General features: G+C 36.9%; 1 long non-coding RNA gene and 5 other non-coding genes across 6 annotated transcripts; 4 read left to right on the forward strand and 2 right to left on the reverse strand.

The window, feature by feature from the left end:
* The first annotated feature begins 3381 nt into the window (after positions 1-3381).
* LOC116684122 (uncharacterized) lies at positions 3382-5086 on the forward strand. The gene is made up of 2 exons (XR_004330759.1): positions 3382-3542; positions 4896-5086. It is a non-coding gene; the product is annotated as an uncharacterized LOC116684122 (long non-coding RNA).
* A 5544-nt stretch (positions 5087-10630) lies between these two features.
* Positions 10631-10846, reverse strand: LOC116684123 (small nucleolar RNA U3). Its single transcript, XR_004330760.1, has one exon. It is a non-coding gene; the product is annotated as a small nucleolar RNA U3 (small nucleolar RNA).
* A 522-nt stretch (positions 10847-11368) lies between these two features.
* trnal-caa (transfer RNA leucine (anticodon CAA)) lies at positions 11369-11440 on the forward strand. Its single transcript has one exon. It is a non-coding gene; the product is annotated as a tRNA-Leu (tRNA).
* A 630-nt stretch (positions 11441-12070) lies between these two features.
* trnas-gga (transfer RNA serine (anticodon GGA)) lies at positions 12071-12158 on the reverse strand. Its single transcript is given in 2 exon segments — positions 12071-12106; positions 12122-12158. It is a non-coding gene; the product is annotated as a tRNA-Ser (tRNA).
* A 143-nt stretch (positions 12159-12301) lies between these two features.
* On the forward strand, positions 12302-12373 carry trnag-ucc (transfer RNA glycine (anticodon UCC)). The gene has a single exon. It is a non-coding gene; the product is annotated as a tRNA-Gly (tRNA).
* A 2872-nt stretch (positions 12374-15245) lies between these two features.
* trnas-uga (transfer RNA serine (anticodon UGA)) lies at positions 15246-15327 on the forward strand. The gene has a single exon. It is a non-coding gene; the product is annotated as a tRNA-Ser (tRNA).
* Positions 15328-16266: the final 939 nt, after the last annotated feature.

The raw sequence follows: 16266 nt of genomic DNA on the forward strand, positions 1-16266 counted from the left end.
CTTATACACATAGACTTTCTTTTAGATTAATGAATATACACATCAACTGTCATTTTCATTAATAAATATCCACATCAACTTTCTTTTAGATTAATGCATATACACATCAACTTTCTTTTTAATAAATGCATATACGCATCAACTTTCTTTTTCGTTATATCATTACCATTCATTGTCATCATCACAATTCCTTATGACATCAACTTTCTTTTATAGTAATGCATATACACATCAACTTTTGTTTTGAGTAATGCATGTACGCATACACTTTCTTTTTCATTAATGCACATAAACATCAACTTTCTTTTAGATTAATGCATATACACATCAACTTTTTATTTATTTATGCATATACACATCAACTTTCATTTTCATTAATGCATATACACATCAACCGTTTTTTTTAGATTTCTGCTTATACACATCAACTTTCTTTTTGATTTATGCATATGCACATTCATTATGTCATCATTACTATTCATTATCTGATCATCACAATTCATTATGACATCAACTTTCTTTTAGATTAATGCATATACACATCAACTTTCTTTATAATAAATGCATATACACATCAACTTTTTTTGATTAATGCATATACACATCAACTTTTGTTTTCATTAATAAACATACATATAAACTTTGTTTTTGATTAATGCATATACACATCAACTTTCTTTATAATAAATGCATATACACATCAACTTTTTTTTTGATTAATGCATACACATCAACTTTCTTTTAGATTTATGCATATACACATCAACTTTCTTTTTGATTTATCATCACCATTCATTATGTCATCATCACTATTCATTGTGACTTCACCTTTTTATAGATTAATGCATGTACACATCAACTTTCTTTTATATTAATGCATATACACATCTAATTTCTTTTTATTAATGCTTATACACATCAACTGTCATTTTCATTAATAAATATACACATTAACTTTCTTTTTGAATTATGCATAAACACATCAATTTTCTTTTAGATTTATGCATATACACATCAACTTTCTTTAAAAAAAATGCATATACACATCAACTTTCTTTTAGATCATACACATCAACTTCATTTTAGATTTCTTCATATACATATCAACTTTCTTTTATATTTATTCATATACACATCAACTTTCTTTTAGATTAACGCATATACACATCTATGAGGGGCCGTTAGGGACTTTATTCAGAATTACCTCTCACAAACACATGTGAAATGCTCTTACATACACTACTGAAACACTCTCACATAAACAAGTAGAGGATAATTCACTCACACACACTACTGAAACGCTCTCACACACACTACTGAAACGCTCTCACACACACTACTGAAACACTCTCACATACACTACTGAAACGCTCTCACACACACTACTGAAACGCTCTCATATACACTACTGAAACGCTCTCACATACACTACTGAAACGCTCTCATATACACTACTGAAACGCTCTCATATACACTACTGAAACGCTCTCATATACACTACTGAAACGCTCTCATATACACTACTGAAACGCTCTCATATACACTACTGAAACGCTCTCACACACACTACTGAAACGCTCTCATACACACTACTGAAACGCTCTCATATACACTACTGAAACGCTCTCATATACACTACTGAAATGCTTTCATATACACTACTGAAACACTCTCATACATACATGTGAAACGCTTTTATATGTACATTAAGATGATCAGTAGCCTAGTAAGCATGCACAAAAGATGCATTCTGCCTGTTACGTTACTCCACCCTTTGAGTTTGTTTTTATTTTTTAACTTTTCTTCTCTTTTTGTTTGTTCTTATTTTCTCACTGTAACTCTCTGAAGTCCTGCCTTTTCTAACGATGTTGTTTAAGAGAGTTTTTGTGTTTTATTTAATGTTTTAATGCTGCTTCCACCAGGTCACGAGGGTGGCCACAATAAAAAAGGAGTACACTTTGCATACACAGGGACACGCAAACAGATATTTGTTTAGTATGATCCCGTTTTAAATTTTAATATGTTAAAATTCTTGTCATCAATAATAATAATGAATGAATATATTCATTCATTATTATTATTGATAACGAGAATTTTAATATGTAACTGTGCAATAATTATTGTACAATACCATTCCATATTCACTGTGCAATCTATTGCCCATGTGCAGATGCTGCTGCTGCTACAATTTGTGTTATCTGTTGTTTGTGAATTCTTACTTTTTTCCCTTGTACATAGTGTTTTAATATTTTTTATTATTTTCCTAGCTTACTGTTTTTTTCCTCTATCTTTTGCTGCTGTAACATTGGAAATTTCCCATTGTGGGACAAGTAAAAGGAATATCACATCTTATTTTAAGATGCATACACATACCCCATAGATAATAATAAATGTACAAGATACAGCTCATGATAATGTGTCTTCCAATTTAGATTACATAGGTCTAATAAACATCATACAGAAACTGTTGTTAATGTTCGTATCTGGAAAGATAAAGGGTAAAAAATACAGCAAATTCTGTTTCAGATCTATAGGCTTTGCCTATACATATAATAAGTATGAGCAGAATTTCAGCCCAACAACCAACGTTAACGTTATGTTCTTGATTGCCAGCCTGGTGGTGCAGCAGGTGAGCATGTGTTGTGAAAAATCAATTAAAATTAGCTATGTGTTGATAGGTTACCATGGAAATGTAACCAATGAAATTACTTATTTTGACACAGATTTTTTGACACAGATTTTTAGCCAATAAGTAATAAACTAACAAGGTAATATGTCAAAAGGCGGACCTTTTTGTTATTTTCTCAAAAGTAGGACAAATAGGTGTCAGTGTTAAGGCTGTGCCTGCAACAGGGCTGTCCAGCCTAAAGTTGGAGGAATGGCCTCCCTATGGGACATATGTATATATATATATATATATATATATATATATATATATATATATATATATATATATATATATATATATGTATGTATATATAATATGTAGGCTATATATATAATAAGTATATATGTATATATATATACATATGTACTATAATATTTCACTATAATGTATGAGAGCTTTTCACTATAATGTGTGAAAGGATTTCACTATAGTGTGTGAGAGATGTTTCAGTAAAACCGGAAGGCATTTCAGTGAAAACGGAAGGTGTTTCAGTAAAAAAGGAAGGGCTTCCGTTCAACGAAAATGCGCAATTCACAGGAATTCACAACGCGATTCGCTTGTTGTTCGCCAGCCACGTTGTTTGCAACCCGAATGTCCGCCCAACAGCCTGCAAGCAGCTTAACCGAGGCCGCAGCGTTACTTCAGACTGTACTGGCGTCAACGGAGACCATCAGAACCTCGTCAAATGCAACAGTCGGGCAACAACTGACCGTTGCAACTTCAAGCCGCGACACACTGGACTGTCACATAGCGTCGCTTCCCCCCCCCCGGACAGCACAGCAGCGTCACACTGCCAGCTGTGGATCCAGTCCGGAGAGAGTCTGCTCCGCGTTACCAAGCGCAACTCTTGGACATCAGTCACAAGGAGGAAAAGGTAATTATAAATAGTTTTTTTTCTTCTAAATTATTGTTTAATCCAACGTAACGCAACAAGGCATGGTAGTGAGTACAACAGTTGGTGCCTCCACTACAACCAAGAGTCTCAGATCTACTGCAAACTTGAAGTATGTCTTGCAGGGGGCCCAGATAGGTTTGAATTAGGTGCATGTAGGTGCCAGCTAACTTAGGATCGTTTGTAGCGTGGCTGCTATGGTAACATACGGCAATGTGAGTCACGTGGTGGTACATCAGAAGGTAGTGAAATCAGCTGTTTTTTACCTGGTGTGTGAATGCCGCTTGATATCGATAACACACATTGACTCAATGTTTTAGGACTGCCGGAACATTTGGCTGCAATACACACAAACCAGCGTCTCTCTCTCTCTTTCTCTCTCTCTAGCACAGGGGACAGGACTCATAGCACAACTTGAGTGGGTGGGTTGGACACAGACAAGACAGAAAAAAGTCTGAGAAGCTAGTGAGTCAGAGAAGGTTATTTTTTTGGTGCTGTTATGATAATGAGGTGCTGCAAAAAGAGCAAAGCAGACAGTGAAAACAAAGCTTACAGTATATGTGGGTAAGTTTGGAGAAGCAGCAGGAGCATTGCTTCAGGAAGCTAAAGTTAAAGAATGATAAAGTTAAAAATGTAACTGCTGTGTAAGAGCAGCTGCAGCTAAACAAGTTTTACCCATTGAAATGTAACTAAAGCTCACCTAAAAGAATTCACGTTTACTGTACTATATATCTCTCCAAAGACTAACTTCCATTTACTAAATGTGTCTTCATCACTTCTATTATGTTATGTAATTTCTGCACTGCTGTTGCACCAAACATAATCTACTGTTGTTATTTGGCCATATTGGTTGTTTACTTGATTATTATTGATTATTTGCAGTTTTAAGTCAAGTAATTTAGAAAAAATACTGATTTATACATAATATTTTTCATATATGCCCCTTTTGTGTTTTTGCTTATTTGTCATCTATGTCTCAGCATGAAGGAATGACTGTTTATTACATACCCCCTTTTTACATTACATTTATATCACTTAGTCCTAATTCAAGGTGGCTGCTGAACTGTGACCTTGCGATTGACACCTCAGTGGACAAATTATGATCTTCCATGCCCTGTCCACAGCCTACAGTAGCTAAGGAGTCTGGGCAGATATGTGGTTTTTTTATGTAAGATTCATGGATCAGAGAGAAATCATGTAAATAAGTGCTATTAATTGACCGACAAGGTGTAAGACTAGCTTCGCAAAATCTATTGTTTGTATAAAACTAAGGGACCATTTGACAATGTACAATTGAATTATGGATTGTACAATTCTTCCATGTTGTTTTTACAGATTCTTTGAAGGACTGTAAACTCTTTGGGGTTCTGGACCAAATATGACGAGATCCAGACAGCTTCCGACCCTGTTCTGCTATGAGCCAAACACACTTACTGCTGACCGGGTGGAGGATTTTTTCAGCATTCATCTCACTCCAGAAAGGAGCAACAAGACTTTCTGTAGGAATTATCTCCAAGATGCAGAAGGTAATTGTTTAATGGTCAAATAAACTGCTGCATCTGTTTTTTAGTATCATTATATTTATTTTATTATCTTCGTAGTCTTAACATTATTACAAAGCAACCTGTGAATGTTGAAAGATGAAAGACCTGTTATAAATCCATTGCAATAAGATGCATTCAGATTTTAGACGCTTTGGTTTTGAGACGTGAAATACTCTTAGTGGACAATTTATTCAGTATCAGCTGATGTTAATTGCTTTAGAGATGATTCACATACACATTAATTGGACCAATTACCACTGATGATAATTTTGTTTTTACAGAAGAAGGCCATCCAAACTAGAGAAGATTTTGGCCTTCACAAGTGGAGCAAATGTGGTACCAATTTGCAACTACATGTGTCTTACCAACTGTTCAAGGAAAAGTTTGACTTCTTGTCAAACACATTGTTGAAACACGTATGGGTTTGGCAGGGTGTGAACATGTCATGCTCTGAAAAAAAATTCTGTCTGTGTCTTGCTTTCTCTGTTTGTGAAGTGACGAAAAAACATCTATTCCATGATTCCCATCATTTTCAAGTGGGTTCACTTGTTGAATAATGTTCATTGTGGTCTCATTAATTTTTTAATCTATGTCTGGAATTACAACATTATTATTGGTTTGAAGTTCAGGTAATGGCCCTTCTTTATCAATGCCATAGCAGTTATCTGCATCAAAAATGATGTATGGATTCCTTCATTATTATTGACACTTGAATGCCACAGCTGGAGAGGTGTCTGCCCTCCTTGTGTGGAAAGGGCATGGTTGTTCCATTGATTGATTGATGAATTTTACTGTTCTTTCAATCCTAAAATAAACATAATGCAGACAAAATACATGTTGTTTATTCACTGATTCCAGTACACACTGTTCCTCTTTGAAGTTAAAGAAATGTATAAAGTGTTTAGATGCACTATCTAATCTATTGAGTTCTGCCCATAGTCTCTCAATTCTTTGGTTGTATACTGATACACCTGTAATAACACTGTTCAATACTCTTCCGGAGCATTTCACTTATATGTGTGAAAGCGTTTCAGTAGTGTATATGAGAGCGTTTCAGTAGTGTATGTGAGAGCGTTTCAGTAGTGTGTGTGAGAGCGTTTCAGTAGTGTGTGTGAGAGCGTTTCAGTAGTGTGTGTGAGAGCGTTTCAGTAGTGTATATGAGAGAGTTTCAGTAGTGTATGTGCTTTGTCATGAACACATCAACTTTCTTTTTCATTAATGCATGTACACATCAACTTTCTTATTCATAAATGCATGTACACATCAACTTTCTTTTTGATTAATGCATGTACACATTCATTATGTCATCATCACTATTCATTATGTCATCATCACTATTCATTATGACATCAACTTTCTTTTAGATCATACACATCAACTTTCATTGATATTAATGCAGATATGAATAAACTTTCTTTTAGATTTATGCATATACACATCAACTTTCTTTTAGATTAACGCATGTTCACATCAACTTCCTTTTAGATTAATGCATATACACATCAACTTTCTTTTTAATAAATCCATGTACATATCAACTTTCTTTTTGATTTATGCATATACACATCAACTTTCTTTTAGATTTATGCATGTACACATCAACTTTCTTTTTGATTTATCATCACCATTCATTATGTCATCATCACTATTCATTATGACTTCACCTTTTTTATAGATTAATGCATATACACAATTAATTTATTTTTTATTAATGCTTATACACATAGACTTTCTTTTAGATTAATGAATATACACATCAACTGTCATTTTCATTAATAAATATACACATCAACTTTCTTTTAGATTAACGCATATACGCATTAACTTTCTTTTTCATTATATCATTACCATTCATTATGTCATCATCACAATTCCTTATGACATCAACTTTCTTTTATATTAATGCATATACACATCAACTTTTGTTTTGAGTAATGCATGTACGCATACACTTTCTTTTTCATTAATGCACATAAACATCAACTTTCTTTTAGATGAATGCATATACACATCAACTTTCATTTTCATTAATACATATACACATCAACTTTCTTTTTGATTCATGCATATACAAATCAACTTTCTTTTCATTATATCATCACCGTTTCATTATGACATCAACTTCGTTTTAGATTAATGCACATACACATCAACTTCTATTATATTAATATATATACACATCAACTTTCTTTTAGATTAATGCATATACACATCAACTTTCTTTTTAATAAATGCACATACACATCAAATTTCTTTTTGATTAATGCATATACACATTTATTATGTCATCATCACAATTCATTATGACATCACCCTTTTTTATAGATTAATGCATATACACATCAACTTTCTTTTTGATTAATACATATACACACATCAACTTTCTTTATAATAAATGCATATATACATCAACTTTTTTTTTTATCAATGCATGTACACATCAGCTTTTGTTTTGATTAATGCATATACGCATCAACTTTCTTTTTCATTATATCATTACCATTCATTATGTCATCATCACTATTCATTATGTCATCATCACAATTCATTATGACATCAACTTTCTTTTATATTAATGCATATACACATCAACTTTCTTTTATATTAATGCATACACATCAACTTTTGTTTTGAGTAATGCATGTACGCATACACTTTCTTTTTCATTAATGCATATACACATCAACTTTCTTTTAGATTTCTGCATACACGCATCAAGGTTTTTTTTAGATTAATGCATATACACATCAACTTTCTTTTTCAATAATGTATTTACACATCAACTTTCTTTTTGACTTATGCATATGCACATTCATTATGTCATCATTACTATTCATTATCTGATCATCACAATTCATTATGACATCAACTTTCTTTATAATAAATGCATACACACATCAACTTTCTTTATAATAAATGCATATACACATCAACTTTTTTTTGATTAATGCATATACACATCAACTTTCGTTTTCATTATATCATCACCGTTCATTATGACATCAACTTCGTTTTAGATTAATGGACAAACACAGCAACTTTCTATTATATTAATACATATACACAAACTTTCTTTTTTGATTAACGCAAATACTAGAAGAAGATATAATAATAGAAGAAATTAAGCAACAACCGTCCCTGGGTGGACTTGAACCACCATCCTTTGGTTAACAGCCACTGCGCTGACCTATTGCGCCACAGAGACTGAGCCTCTCTGATATTTTATTGTTTGCCTATTGTTTTATTATTTTGTTTTTGATATATTTATATTAGAAGGGAGACGTTCAGAGAAGATATGGAGAAGGACTTTCGGTCAGCACCAAGGTGCTTCTGGAAAACTGTTCGCCACCTCAGGAGAGGGAAGCGAGGAATCATCCAAGCTGTGTACAGTAAGGATGGGATGTTGTTGACCTCAACTGAGGAGGTAATAGAGCGGTGTAAGGAGCACTTTGAGGAACTCCTAAATCCAGCTGACACATCCTCTGTGGTACAGGCAGAGGTGGAGGATGATGGGGGATTGTCGTCAATTTCCCTGGTGGAGGTTAATGAGGTAAGCCTAACCTTTTTCAAGTAACATTGTCCACCATGGACAAGACAAATACTTCAAGATTGGCAATAACTAGAAATGATCAATCTACACTTTTGTGAATATTTTTTCTGTGACTTCACGTTCAGAATACTGGTGTGTGAATATTTTCTACAAGTGCAAATTACAAATTCAGATTTTTTTTTACAAGCTCTCGTGTGTTTTTTCATTGTGTGACATCAAATTAAGATCACACGTGTGTGATTCTTTTTGCAAGTGCAAATTTTATTTTTACAAGTGCAAGTTTAAACATATAAGTTCAGATTTTTTTGTTCTGCAAGCTCTCACCTTTTGCCCCATATTTGCCTTCATATGAGTCCGAGCCAGCAGCACTAAGGAAGAGCAGCCTCTCCTACGGCGAGTGGTGGCGACCCACGGGGAAACTTTGGTTTCCCAGTCAGTTCCAGTAGTACAGGTGAGAAAGTGGTGGATAAAACGAGGACTGTGGGTCGGCGTAGTTGGTACGTGAGTGGAAATACATCCAACATGCTAACGCATATCCAACGCCATCACCCAGACATGCCAATCACTGGAACGAGACAAAAAAAACTGTCCAACGTCTCCTCCCTACAGTGGTTAACAAGCCTTTAGATCCAAATACAAATAGGGCCAAAAAAAAAAATCACTGAATCAATCAGGATTTCCACATCACCTTCAACGCCCCGTATCCACTCGTAGAGTAACCAGGCTTCAAGTATTTGCTGTATGTACTCAAACCTCGTTACAACACGCCATCCCGTCCACCGGGACTTCAGTATACCGTTCCAACCCTTTAATACATGTCAATCAAGCTGAGCTTGTAAAGGCCATACAGTCTGATTAGTTAAGTGGAAACACCTGTGGAGTGGAACATGGATGTGTAGAGATGGGCTTTCAAACAATGCACATTTTTGACATGTCAAAGTAGGAAAAGCAAAGGTAGAAATAAAGAGGAGTTATGGCTTAACTCAGTTTACATTTTTATACAGGACATAAGGCATGACAAAGTCAAGAAAGTAGATGTAACTGTCAAGCGTTTCTTTAGGCTGTGAGGTGTCCACACTTGAAGGACCAGACTTTGGATTTTACTCAAGGTATATTTTAATTCTGACCAGTTCATCAGGTACCAGGCCGGTATAGCAGAAGGTAAAAAACCTTTATACACAAAAGAAATGAAAACAATTAAATAGGTATTTTAACCAATGTGGATAAAGTGTTTAACCTATGAGTACATAAGTAGTTGCATATAAGTACATAAGTAGTTGCATATCAGAAGTTGAAGTAATAATAGTGATAACATAAAGTAATAATTCAATCTACACAGCTCTATAAAGAAGAAGAATACACCAATATCGGGTGCAGTATTAACTAACAAACAGAGCATGTCTTAACTAACAAATGTACAGTAGTAAACCTAGTTCCTTTTTCCTTTACCTATACAAAAAGGTACTTAGATTTGACACAGTGATAACCTTTTCACCCACAACAATACCCTAATCTATCAAACACCAAACATAAACAACCAAATAAGAGTCCATGTAAGCTTACCGATAGCCCGTCACAACCGAAATCCCATATCCTCACAGTGTCTGCTTCTGCCGTCTTAGTCCAATGCACACCAGTCAAATGACTGATGCGCGTATTTGTAACACGTCTGATTGCCTGATTCAATCCACCTGGTCGATCGGGCGCGCGCAGTCACGTGCGGGCCGTCGAACAGGACGCGCACAGGAGCCATCTGCGGAGCGGCGTGCAGAGGAGACAGCGAGCAGGTGAAGGAAATGGATCGCCGACGGGAGACAGCCACACCCCCGCCAGATCAGCGAGACAGTAACTCTTTCAAGTAATCTAGTTCACCATGGACTAAACATACTTCAAGACTGACTATAACTTCAGTTAATTAGAAAGCTTACCATGTTTTATCACCTTCATTCATTTTAGTTTTCCATATATCTGCTACTACCACTCTGATCATATTCCCTTCCTCAATGCACCATAAAGAAGCAAAGAACAATCATCAATGACAGAGAGCATATGAAGTGAATCATTACCCTCTGTCAGCTTCATGCTCAGAAAGAAATATCATGACTCATCATCGTGGTTAGCGAGACCAAACACTTTAGAAACACATTCCTCAAGTCAGAAACTCTAGAAACGATCCCTGAAAGTATAGTCTTGGTTAGACTGGGGGGGGGGGGGAACTGCATCTCATTCACTGCAGGGTGATTGTCACTCAGGGTTCAGAGGGACAGAAGCTAATCGTTACGTGCTCCAGATGACTCTGAGGTGAGAAAATCTATTTAGATCTTTAAGAAGACCGATATGTAGATTGAATTAGATTTTCAGTCACTGTTGTCTCAATACTTCAGTGTCAGCCTACTTATTCTCTCCAGTAAATGCTCCAGTCCTTTCTTTGCATTAATACTGGTTCTTAACATGCTCCTACTGGCTCAGATTATGGAAAACAACAAAATAAGTTACCATAGTTATGCGGACGACACACAAATTTACATAACCCTATCGCCAGGGGACTATAGTCCAATACAACAACTGACTAAGTGTATTGAACAAATTAACGGCTGGATGTGCCAGAACTTTCTGAATTTAAATGAAGGAACAACTGAGGTGGTTGTTTTTGGAGCAAAAGAGGAACGATTAAAAGTCAGCACTCAGCTTCAAACAACAATGTTAATGTTAATGGCTCGTTGGTCTAGTGGTATGATTCTTGCTTCAAGTGAGAGAGGTCCTGGGTTCAAATCCCAGACAAGCCCTGAAGGGCAGGAATTGTTACAGTCCTAATCTGAAATTTAAAATCCAATTTGATGTTAAATTAGCCCAGATTAGGAGCAATCAAAATTGTAATACAAATGCTGGCTATTTTTCATGTCCTGCTTCAACTGCACGCAATAGAAAAAAACTGGGAAAAGAAATGAGGAACAAAAAGCAGGACGTGACTCTCCTTGTTCATTGGTCTAGGTTTATGATTCTCGCTTAGGGTGCGATAGGTCCTGGATGAGACTACTTTGCACATAATTAGAGGAATGGATTGAAAAATCTGGTTTATTTATTGAATATGATGGAAAAGAGTGTCACGCACAAGGCAAATTCCTCACAATATTACTATCACTTCTTAGTGGCAAAATCAAGTCGCTTTCCAGCCTCTGCATTTATCAATGTACGATCATTCTTACGCTCTGATTGGTGTGATACGAACGTTTCATGAATATCACGTAAAGCCTGTCGTAAAAAGATTTCTGCGCTCATATCTCCCCCACCTCTTTTTTTTGTTTCATGTTATGTCTTGGCAAGAAGTATTATGCTTTTGGGTGGTCTGTCCATCTCTACATCAGAACCCGAAATACTTGATTGATCCTAGAAGGGAAACTCTGGAAAGAAACTTCTCCTTCGAGCCGGATTTGAACCAGCGACCTAAGGATGTCAGCTTTATGCCTCTCCAGTCCTCCGCTCTGCCAACTGAGCTATCGAAGGGAGCTAGAACTGACATATGAACTTCCCATTCCAGTGATTGTGATAACACAGGACCCCCCTGGAGGTGTTTTCAGTGATAGAGCGCATTTCCAGTCTCAATACCCAGATATATTGCAAGATTTGAAGTGAAAAAGTGCTGTCTAGCGATGGTGGTATAGTGGTGAGCATAGCTGCCTTCCAAGCAGTTGACCTGAGTTCGATTCCCAGCCATCGCAGTAGCTTTCTTTGAATTGTGTTATTTGCTATTTTTACAAGAAGTCAGCAGAAAGGTTACTTGCCCAACCTGGTTTGATAAAACATTAGATCTCTTTGGGCTGCACAATTATGGCCAAGATTCTAATCATGATCATTTTGATAAATATGGAGATCACAATTATTTATTTTCTACTCCAAAGTGCTGGAAAGGAAGGTTTCATCAATCGTTGAACCTCAGGTTAACAAGGAACAATCTCAGCAAATTTATTGATGGATGATTCTAGTTACTTCACCAAGTTCAGCCCAAATGATACAGCTCTAAGACATCACAGTGGTTGGCTTCCAGCTATGTAATATATCGCAAACGCCAGTGGTGGGATTTGAACCCACGCCTCCAGAGAAACTAGAGCCTCATGCTAGCATCTTAGACCACTCTAAGCCACACTACCTGCAATTATCAGCCCCCCACATCGTGACACATACAGGGACCGTAACTAACGGTATGCTTGTTAATGTTATTGGGAAAAAAAGGAAAAAGCCAATAGCTACATCCCCTAAAGATTTTCAGATTTTTTTTTCTTTTTTCTGAGATAGACTTAGACTTATCTTTACTAATCTTTTTGGGATGACTCCCGCAAGGAAATAAAAATATCACTGAATAAAAGAAGAAACCTGTGTAAAACGTGTAATGTTAATGTTGTATGTGGCTTCAAAACCTGTAAATGCAACTGCAGTGGCTGGAAATCAAACCTGGGCAAAATACTTGCACTGCTACGGTATAAATCATAGCCGAAAAGTAACACACCTGTTGCCTTTCACTGCACATCTTGTAACACAGACTGAAAATAAGAGCTAAGAAATACAATGGTGGCTGGAAATTGTTCATGAAGGCACATCCACGACTGGATATTCTGTGATGTGTCATTGGATTGCTACCAATCATAAAAAACAGCTTTCGTTGTTTGCACGTGGAGACCCCAATGGATTTCTAGTCCATCGCCTTAACCACTCGGCCACGACAACCTGATAATCTAGGCTACCCCTGTTACACAAATCGTAGTTCACTGCTTGTGTCTGTGGATCCTCGTGGAGGCAGCTTGATTGATTGATTTGGTCCCTTATTTGTACCATAACAGAGATTTAATATTTTATCAAATCTGGTTTGGGCAAGTAACCTTTCTGGCTACTTCTTGACAAATACAGCAATTAACCACACAATGAAAACTACTGCGATGGCTGGGAATCAAACCCACGTCAAGTGCTTGGAAGGCAGCTAGGCTCAGCACTATACCACCATCGCTGAACCACACAGTTTATGTTCTTAAACCTCTAATCTTACTTTAAACTAGATGTGGAAAATTGAAAGGTTGATCTTTTTCACCTGTGCTGTGGCTTAAAACCAGGTTCCACCGAGATTTGAACTCAGATAGCTGGATTCAGAGTCCATAGTGCTAACCATTACACCATGAAACCTTTAAAAGTGTTGCAAGGGTTTGCTAGGCAGTTTCTATCATAATATCCACATGTGTGATATCAAGAGAATGAGGGGAAAAGCAAGTCAAGAACAGGTTTTAAAGGACTTGCCACAGACAGTGAATACAGCAGTAGTAGATCTACTGTGTACATACATAAGGTAACTTTACATCTGTTGACAATAAAGATGCTCACAAAATACTGTAGTGACCATTGAGTTTCTTGCGCACATTCATGTCCACTTAAATACAAAAAACTGCTGTTCTTTATTCCCAATATATCAGAAAAAGATTAATTGTCAGAAGTGGGATTTGATCCCACGCCTCCAGTAGAGACTGCGAACTGAACGCAGCGCTTTGGACCGCTCGGCCATCCTGACTGAACCAACAAATGTCCCGTAGGACCTGTCTCAAAAATTATAATATAGTAAATTAAACATGTCATGATATAGTAGGTTCTCAGTCATCCATGTCATAGTTAACAAGGGAAGGTATCTCAACTCTCAGCCCAAATATATGGGCGTTCATGGAGACATGGAAGAAAGGCAATGTGCAATACAGGCCAAATCCTATGGTGGGAATCAAGATCCTCCAATGTTTCTGTCCACAATGTCCACCTGAATCCAGAAATATACCTGCCAGATGGGAAATAAACTGATAACTGTCTTCATGGTCTAAACGTGTCAAATATTGCCGTACAATGCCCACATTGAGTCCAGATGTGTCCGTTTTGGTTCCTGATCCATGCTTTTACCCCAAAAGTTCACAACTAGGCCAAGGGCAACTGGACTTGGTAAAAGGTTCTCTGCAGAAGTTTTGTCTCTCATCCAAGAGACTTCTTTAGTTGTTTTTTTTTACACAGAAAGGTTTGGACACAGTGACCACTCCCCCACCCATATCTGACAATTGAAAGCTGAGGGGAAAGGGGGGTTCCAACAAGCAATTCTGATGCACTATACTGGCCCATTCAGGATGAACACTGTATACTCTGACTGCAGCAACACAAGTTCAAATTTCAACGATACCTAATTTTTATGGTGATTACGAGACTGAAAGCAAAGTGTGTATCCCCCATGTAACTCAAACCTATCACTTCCAGTCAATACTGTCAAATGTGGAGCTCCTTCAAGTTACATCAACGATCAGGTGACTCCTCAACATGCCCCCAACATGCCGCCCCTACTATTTACGACATGGCCAGACGTAATCCGGCTAAGAAGCAGCACTTTTCAGAGGTGGAGATTGAAACCCTGACATCTCAGTTTAATTTGCAGTAAAGTATACACCTACATGTAAAGTGTACCCATATTTAAATAAACACACGGTAGCAAAGTTTATGCAGTGTTTTTTAATTTTACTCGTGTTTTTTTCGTGAGTCAGTGTAACTATTAGTGCAAATCAGTATTACGCTGTTTTTCAGGTTGTTGTGGCCGAGTGGTTAAGGCGATGGACTTGAAATCCATTGGGGTCTCCCCTCGCTGGTTCGAATCCTGCCAACAACGAGAGGTGCTCTTTAATTGTGGTCACACATCTCATTATAACAAATGGCAGATGTGCCTTCATGGACAATACTATAATATCAAATAGTTACTGGAAGCCACTGATGGAAAGTTAGTTAAGACATGCTCTGTTTGTTAATTAATACTGCACCCGATATTGGTGTATTCTTCTTCTTTATAGAGCTGTGTAGATTGAATTATTACTTTATGTTATCACTATTATTACTTCAACTTCTGATATGAAACTACTTATGTACTTATATGCAACTACTTATGTACTTATAGGTTAAACACTTTATCCACATTGGTTAAAATACCGATTTAAATGTTTTCAATTCTTTTGTGTATAAAGGTTTTTTACCGGCTGCTATACCGGCCTGGTATCTGATGAACTGGTCAAATAAAGTATACCTTGAGTAAAATCCGAAGTCTGGTCCTTCAAGTGTGGACACCTCACAGCCCAAAGAAACACTTGACAGTGTGTGTGTTCTTGGTTTTCTCCCCCGGTAAGTGTCTGTTTGTTCTACTTCCTGTATTATGTTGATAGTTCAGGTTCCTGTCTTGTCTAGATTTGTCCAGCTTTGCTTTGTGCTTGTCTGATTGTCTAGCCCCACCCTAATGTGCTTCACCTGACGTCTCACCTGTTCCCCATTACCGCGTTACCTCTCGTATTTAACCCATGTGTTTTCCTTTGTCTCTTGTCAGCTCGTCCTGTCAGCTTTGCCAGTCCATGTGGTATGTTGCTTGTCTTTTTCTCCTGCCTTCCTGCCCGACTGTGCCTGCTGCTTGTTCCTGTTTTCCCCGTGAGTTTTTCCTCGTGACGTTTACCCTGCCTTGCCATCGCCTTCCCCCCGTTTTGGATTGTGGATTCTTGGATTTTGTTTTGTTCCCTGTGTTTGGTTGGACTGTTATCTGCAATAAACTCTGCTTAAGTTCCCTCCT

The sequence above is a fragment of the Etheostoma spectabile genome, unplaced genomic scaffold (assembly GCF_008692095.1).
Source record: "Etheostoma spectabile isolate EspeVRDwgs_2016 unplaced genomic scaffold, UIUC_Espe_1.0 scaffold00019194, whole genome shotgun sequence".
Taxonomy (NCBI): Eukaryota; Metazoa; Chordata; class Actinopteri; order Perciformes; family Percidae; genus Etheostoma; species Etheostoma spectabile.